Here is a 6,866-nt window from a genome sequence, read left to right on the forward strand (position 1 = left end):
CTGCAATAAAAGGAAATTAGAAATGGTAACCCTAACCCTAATTATCACGAATTCCATAATGAATAGCCTGTAATAGAGTTATAGGGCAGTTATTGAAAACAAATATGAGCACGTGGAACATTATGTTACTGTTAGGGATTACACAAATTGAAAATGATGAAACAAACTGAAAATGATGAAACCCCTGTTGGATTAAGGATAAAATGTGGTGTATAAGGTGGTGCTACAGAACCAGTGAGTGTGTAAATTGCAATTAGATTACACAGCATAATTCAGGAAATTATTGTATGTCACATGCATGGCTTAAATCTTGGGTTCAAATAATACAATTCTTTAGAATACGGGCCATGCCTGGAAGAGTTGTTGTATGGACATGTCAGAATGTCCTGGCAGCATATAATCAACATTCTACCAGCCTATAAAGTATCTGGAAATGGTGATAGAATCCTAGTGGTCTTGTAGTCTTGAAATATGTGTATCACTGGTGTACACAGGGGCACAACTACTCATTTCTGGGGGGGTATGCAAGAACTATTAGGTGCCCACCCCCCCCCACCCCCCACCAAAAAAACCCATTATTTGGCGCCCTCCAATGCCCTCCCTTTGGTGCCCCCCTCTCTCTGGCGCCCCCCTGCAACGCATTCGTCGCATATACTGTAGTTGCGCCCCTGGGTGTACAAAAGACTGCATGGTGTAATTTCATGTGGCTGTATTTTTCTTATCATAAAAGGGATGCAACAGAGTGCAATTAGATTTCAGAAATGTTTTAGGTAACATTATTTTATGTCACATGCATAGTTTTAATCCGAGACCCAAGTAATATGTAATTCCATGAACTACATGCCATGATTGGATTACAGTTGTTGTAAGCACACATCAGCATGTCATAGCTTACCACATTTTATGGGCCTAGAAGGTAGCTAGAAATGGTGAATGTAGTCTTTAAACATCATAAGGAATGTACAAGACTGCATGATATCATTTCACTTTGCTCCTGCATTTCTATTGAGTATTCAACACCAACACATACTAAACCAGGTTTTGGGCCAGCTCTCTTTCATAATGCAGCCCAAAAAGACTCATTGTCCATACTGTATTGAATCAACTAACTCAGTGTCTGGACTTTATCAATATGCTGCACTGAAGACTCCTCAAGTCAGTGTTAGCCTAACTTGGCCTTATAACCATGACCAAAATGCAGTGATCATACTTTAAAAGACAATGACAGTAATTACTAAGGGCATCATCAATGCTAAGATGTTTTATTTATTGCATTAAACATGAAATCACCAGTAAAACAAGGTGATCAGTCGTGGTCTAATGCTTGAGGAAATGAGTTTAAGATCAGAGGGTTGCATGTTTGAATCCCAGCTTTACCTCGCCCGACATCCTCAGCTGAAGTGCCCTTGTGCAACGCACCTAAACCCACACATCTCCAGGGACTGTGACCAAAATCCTGTAAATAACTAAGACGTGCAATGTAATGATCAAAACAGTTTATTAAAAATCATTAAAAAATCATCAATATTCACAAGGTATAAAACAGCAAACAAATCAGAACACTTAGGACCAAGTCTTAACAGAAAGGTGGGAAATGTGTCAGCTTTTGTGTAAATTAAAACTCCTAATTCAATCATAACAAAGAGACAAGAACAGAACATAAAAGAAGTTTAAGTTAATGGTGAAAAGGCATTAGACATTTCCATGAATATCACTGCAACCAGTTGGAATGTCATGATGCATGCATCCCATTTTGTATCTGTTCTTCTTTGAAGATTCTGTTGCTTTTATCAAGGTATATATCCAGTGACACTTTCTGAGCAGCTTCATGCAGATATTATCGCTTTTAGTGTGTCATTACAACAACCACCACGAAAGAGGGTCTAGGTTTGAGTCGCAGCTGAGAAACGCTACATTCTGTTACTACAGATGAAATGTTAAAAGGTACGCTGTGTAATATTTTTAAGCAGTTTCTTTCCAGAATTCATTCAGGCCATTCACAAATGTAACCTTTTTCAGAATACTTACCACCATCAAATTCTGAGTATTCATTATGACTGGGAAAATTACACTTTTCATGAAAACATGAAAGGAGTCCATTGTCCACCATCTTGAATTTAGTTGCATAATGTACTGTATTTTGGTCATACTAGTAAATATTGGTACATACTAGTAAATACTTGGTAAAATTCTTGAAAATTCAAAAGTCAAAATGGACAATAGGTAGCACAGTTGCAATGAGCAGCATAGGTGCAATACCTGCTCTGATCACCATCCTACACAGTGGACCTTTAACAGTATAATGTGGTCATTTAGTTCTAGGACCAGTGGTTCTGAGTGGTTCTTCATAGTGTTCAAAGGCAGTGCTGAAGAAGTTGGATTGGCTGCTTGGATTATTCGAGCTTGTGTAACGGAGGCCAACTAGCAGAGTGTGGCGTGGAAGGATAGTAAACCTCCCTCCCGAAGCCTCATACAGTACCAGCAGCGCTGAGCTATGGGACTGGTCATTTAGCTCAGCGGTATCGTGCTGTGCCTCCCATACCCGAACCGATGCGTTGACTAGGTGGTGGCAAGTTCAAGATCTAAGGGGGACAGACTGTGTGGAAACACCTCAGTTACACTTGGCTCTAAGAACACAGTTCAAGTAACAGGCTGAGCTGTCAAGTTGATGACTATGACTGGGGTCTTCATTGGGATGTGTTCTTCTGGAGACACCTGCAAAACAAAATAAATATACATGCATGGGCATGAGTAAATATATGACGGTGCATATGGCCATATAAAAAAAACAACAACATTAACACCAACTACAAAACACAACACAGCAGAATCAGCAGTCCTCAGCAAGAGCATTCCATCATTAAACAGGAATGCTAAAATTATGATTACAAACTGTGAGAGATAGTAATACTATTAGTATCTACTATCAGTAATACTATTAGTATCAGCTCTAATTTAAGAGTGAACACCTTAGTTTCATCTCTTAATTTCAATCAGGCTCATCAAAACTTGTGTACGGCTTGTGGAGGGTACATGAGTCCAGATTCAGGCATTTGAAATTGCATCATGTTGAGGAGTTGAAGATATTTCCTCAGCACCTCAAACAGTGGTGGTCAAATGCTAACATACTGTGCACTGGCCCCTTATGAAACATACTAAGTTTCATGTAAAAGGGCGACCATAAAAATGTCACATAAGATGTAGTGTCAATACTTGGGCAAACATCATGTTAGTAGTGTTTTTTCCAATTTAGACAGAAGGTTAGTTTAAAAGCATACAGTATGTTACCCCAGTGATTTGGCTGACATTCATGACATTGAATCGTCTAACCACAAAGAAATGAGTGGAATGCCCTGTAACGCCAACACACAATACATTCCAACAACATTCCCACAATTGCTGCCTACCTGAGACCTTAGACTTTGGTAGGCTCCAGGTCAAGCAATGTATGGGGCCACTCTTCCTCTCAATCACATTATTCCTCTGGTTGCACCTGAAAACAACACAGATAGAAGTGTACATCAGTTATTGTGATAGCACCAGTAGGTGTGGATGAAGAAAGGTGTAGATGAAGAAAGCAGCGCACCACTACATTAAATCTGCACATCAAAGACCTGCCCAAAATACCAAAACTACTTACTGTGAACTTGCTTTTTGATTATGAAACTAGGAGGCTAAAGAAAGACAGCAACATGCAGAAATGCATCTTTTTAAATGTGCCACTTTTCACAGAAACGCAACCAATCAGAGTTCAAAGACATTTTAACCAACAAATGTCCATGACTTTTCCATGACTTGGGCACAAGTTCCCATGACTAAACATAACATCTAAAAGTGTTTCTACCAGTTCAGCCACCCATTGAGGTCAAGCCTTTTGTTAATTGTAACTATTTGATTTGTAAGCTTAATCCTGCCATCTGGTGGACTAAATGTGCAGCTGCAAAGTCTACATCAGTCACAATCTCAAGCACTGGAGCCTAGCACATTTTTTGTCTGTATATGAAATGTGTTTAACTACATGTAAAAGTGTCACTGTGAAATTACAAAAACATGCATAATGACACATTGAATGATTATATAAATGGATATTATTCCTCCTTCATTTTTTTTGTTTGATCAATACAAATTTTCATTATTGGTCCAGGAGATATGAAATCTTACTTAAAAAGGACTGTCCGTGTATTAACGCACTGGGAGCACACACGATGGACCACAGTCTGCCTGTCTCTCCTCCACAGCATTCCCCATCAGAGCAGTCCTCCAGGACAAGCTTGTTACATTTTGCTGCTGAAACAGAAGAATGAACCATAGCAAGAATAGAAGGTGAATAGCCTACCACAACATATCCGTCACAAATAGACCAAGCACTACATCAGCGATTCCAGCGACGGAAGTAATTGACTTTGCATTGAGTCGCGCAACAAAAGTGATTCGGGCAACTAGAGGCAATTCGCGCGACTTGAGCGACAGTTTGTAGTTTTACTTATTATTCAAATTAGCTATGATGTGGTATTGCAACAGTCGCCACAGCCAATTGGAATGTTGGACTGCTTGCATTCTGCTTTTAACGGACATACTTCTATCACTCTTGCTGCACAGTCCAGCGATTCTCTGTCGCTTGATCTTGTCGCCACCGGTGTATTCGCCTGGTAATGCACTGTACTTCTGACAGAAACACAACCAATAGATATTAAATCTTACTTTGAACAGACTGCACATTAACCAATGCAATGGAAATACACATCACTGACTTAAGTCTACTAACCCCCTCAGCAATTGTATTAATGATATCAATACAAGTGATTTTCAAGATGAGACCATTTCCATACAAGGTTGCAGGGGGTAGATATTTTTAAGGGAAGACTATTTGCATAAACTCTAACCCCTCTTTTATCCAGCTCATCTACTATTCACCATCGTAAGGAAGAGGTATCATAGTGTCCTCTCAGCCAATATGATGATGCTCGTCTATGCTGTCATTGTCATTTTTACAGTATTAATGTGCCTCTTTGGTTTTGCTAGGCCCCTCCTAGTCTTCCCTCTCTTTCGTTCATAGGTTTTGTGAACATACAAAGGACATGCCTAAAAACTGCATTTATAATATTGATAATTATATCCTAATGTCACCAGATAGAATGAGATCTGATAAAGAGGGATTGAGATTTGTGTTGTACTTCAGTTAAAAAACACAGCATATGAATTAAATGAAACTACTACTTACCCATCAACAGTTTCACTCCACTGAATATTTTGGACCTCAGGGAAAACTGGAGACGTAAAACTGTAAAGTAAGATTTAGACCAAAAGAAATAGTAAGTTTCTTAAATGTGCAACAGAAAAACCACACACAACTTCAGTTAGATAATGCATACAAACAGCCATATGAAGACAATGTTGTCATATTCTGTGGAGAGGATGGAAAATATAACATGCATTAAATCAACGAGAAGATTGTGCTTAGAAGAGACAATTAGGTTGGTGTGACTTAATAGCTCCTCTTATTTCTGTTCAGATCTCCTTTTTCAGATATTTTCAACGGCACTTTGCACACAAAATACACATTAATACTGATTAGTTAGTGATGCAAAATGAGCTAATGTCGAATTTGGAAAAGCCAGAGACCTTGGAAAGGGAGAACAATCATACAACACCTTTGGTAAAGCTAGGCTAACTTAGTTGCACCACACTGAACTTGCAGCTAATTTTGATGTTACATGCAAACCAGAGGTGGATGTGGCTGAGATGGCACGCATATAAACAATCACGTTAATAAATTATGGACTAAACAAACTGTTAACATCACAAATCACGCGAGCAATACAATACGGGTGTAGAAGCAGCTAGCTCGTAAAACCAAGTTAGCTTAACAAATGAAGTGGGAATTGTGTGATAAACAAATTGCATGATCATCCCGATGTGCCGCTGTGTCAAGCATTCAAATAGGGTAGATCATAAATATCTAATTTATCAGATTAACTTACCAATTGATGAATAAAGCTCAGCCAAACCACATCAGACTGCAGGCAGTACAATCAAATCCACAATCCAATGCATGGAGGTCGCGATGAAATGACATCATCATAAACAGTGGGGGTACATCAGGGTTATTTACAATGAATATTTCAAAAACCTTACTGGTTGAATGGTTTTCAGCCACAAAAGTCTTCTGGACAAATACTACAAATGCTCTCGTATAGGATAAAACAGTTTCTGTTATTTTATTAATATCCTAGCAAAACAGACTTTTGTCTAGGAACTAAAATGTGACTAAAATAGCCCATAAGCTCAGTATTTTGTTGTGGGGATTTAATTATGAAGTTGCAATACGCGGTTATGTGGAGCAACATGAATAACGGCTTATTTTTCAGTAAATTAGGCTACAAAGATGTCAGGGGGGCTCCAGACAGCAGAGTGGCCACTGCGCATGTGTGACATAAAAGAGAATGCGTCCTTATATTGACGCAATTTTGAGTTTGGTTTGCGTGATAAATGAGACGCAATCCTTCGAGATCAGGCTCGATAGAGGATCTAGTGTTGTCTTGTCTGTAGTCATCATGACACAGTGGTATTTAAGTAGATACAAACAAAGAAAAAAATAAACACAGGTGCAATATGCAACCCCAGTACAAAAAAAATCTGTGCGGTTAAGCCAAAGGCCTGAACATCAGTTGAAACGTTGCCTTGAGAAAAAAACGAGTGCAGACCAACTTTTCTAAACACAAGGTGGGGTAAGGCATCAATATCCAGGAACGTCAAAATATCCATCTCAATCTTTTTGTATTAAATACATTCAAAATTACTCAAGTAATGTCTTACTATGTGCACTTTATTCATGAAGTTAATAAGGGAAAGTATGTGCACATAAC

At 38.8% G+C, this 6,866-nt stretch overlaps 1 long non-coding RNA gene across 5 annotated transcripts; it reads right to left on the minus strand.

Annotated features, from left to right (window-relative positions):
* Window positions 1-1,479: 1,479 nt before the first annotated feature.
* Window positions 1,480-6,511, minus strand: LOC134456814 (uncharacterized). Of its 5 annotated transcripts, none has more exons than XR_010036378.1 (6): window positions 5,982-6,511; window positions 5,222-5,281; window positions 4,578-4,657; window positions 4,162-4,287; window positions 3,408-3,493; window positions 1,480-2,715 (listed from the first exon to the last, which is right to left on the minus strand). It is a non-coding gene; the product is annotated as an uncharacterized LOC134456814 (long non-coding RNA). The 5 variants fall into 5 exon arrangements; XR_010036376.1 differs by having other exon boundaries at window positions 4,578-4,662; XR_010036377.1 differs by having other exon boundaries at window positions 4,578-4,665.
* Between the last annotated feature and the right edge of the window lie 355 nt (window positions 6,512-6,866).

This window comes from Engraulis encrasicolus, chromosome 10 (genome assembly GCF_034702125.1).
Source record: "Engraulis encrasicolus isolate BLACKSEA-1 chromosome 10, IST_EnEncr_1.0, whole genome shotgun sequence".
Classification (NCBI taxonomy): domain Eukaryota; kingdom Metazoa; phylum Chordata; class Actinopteri; order Clupeiformes; family Engraulidae; genus Engraulis; species Engraulis encrasicolus.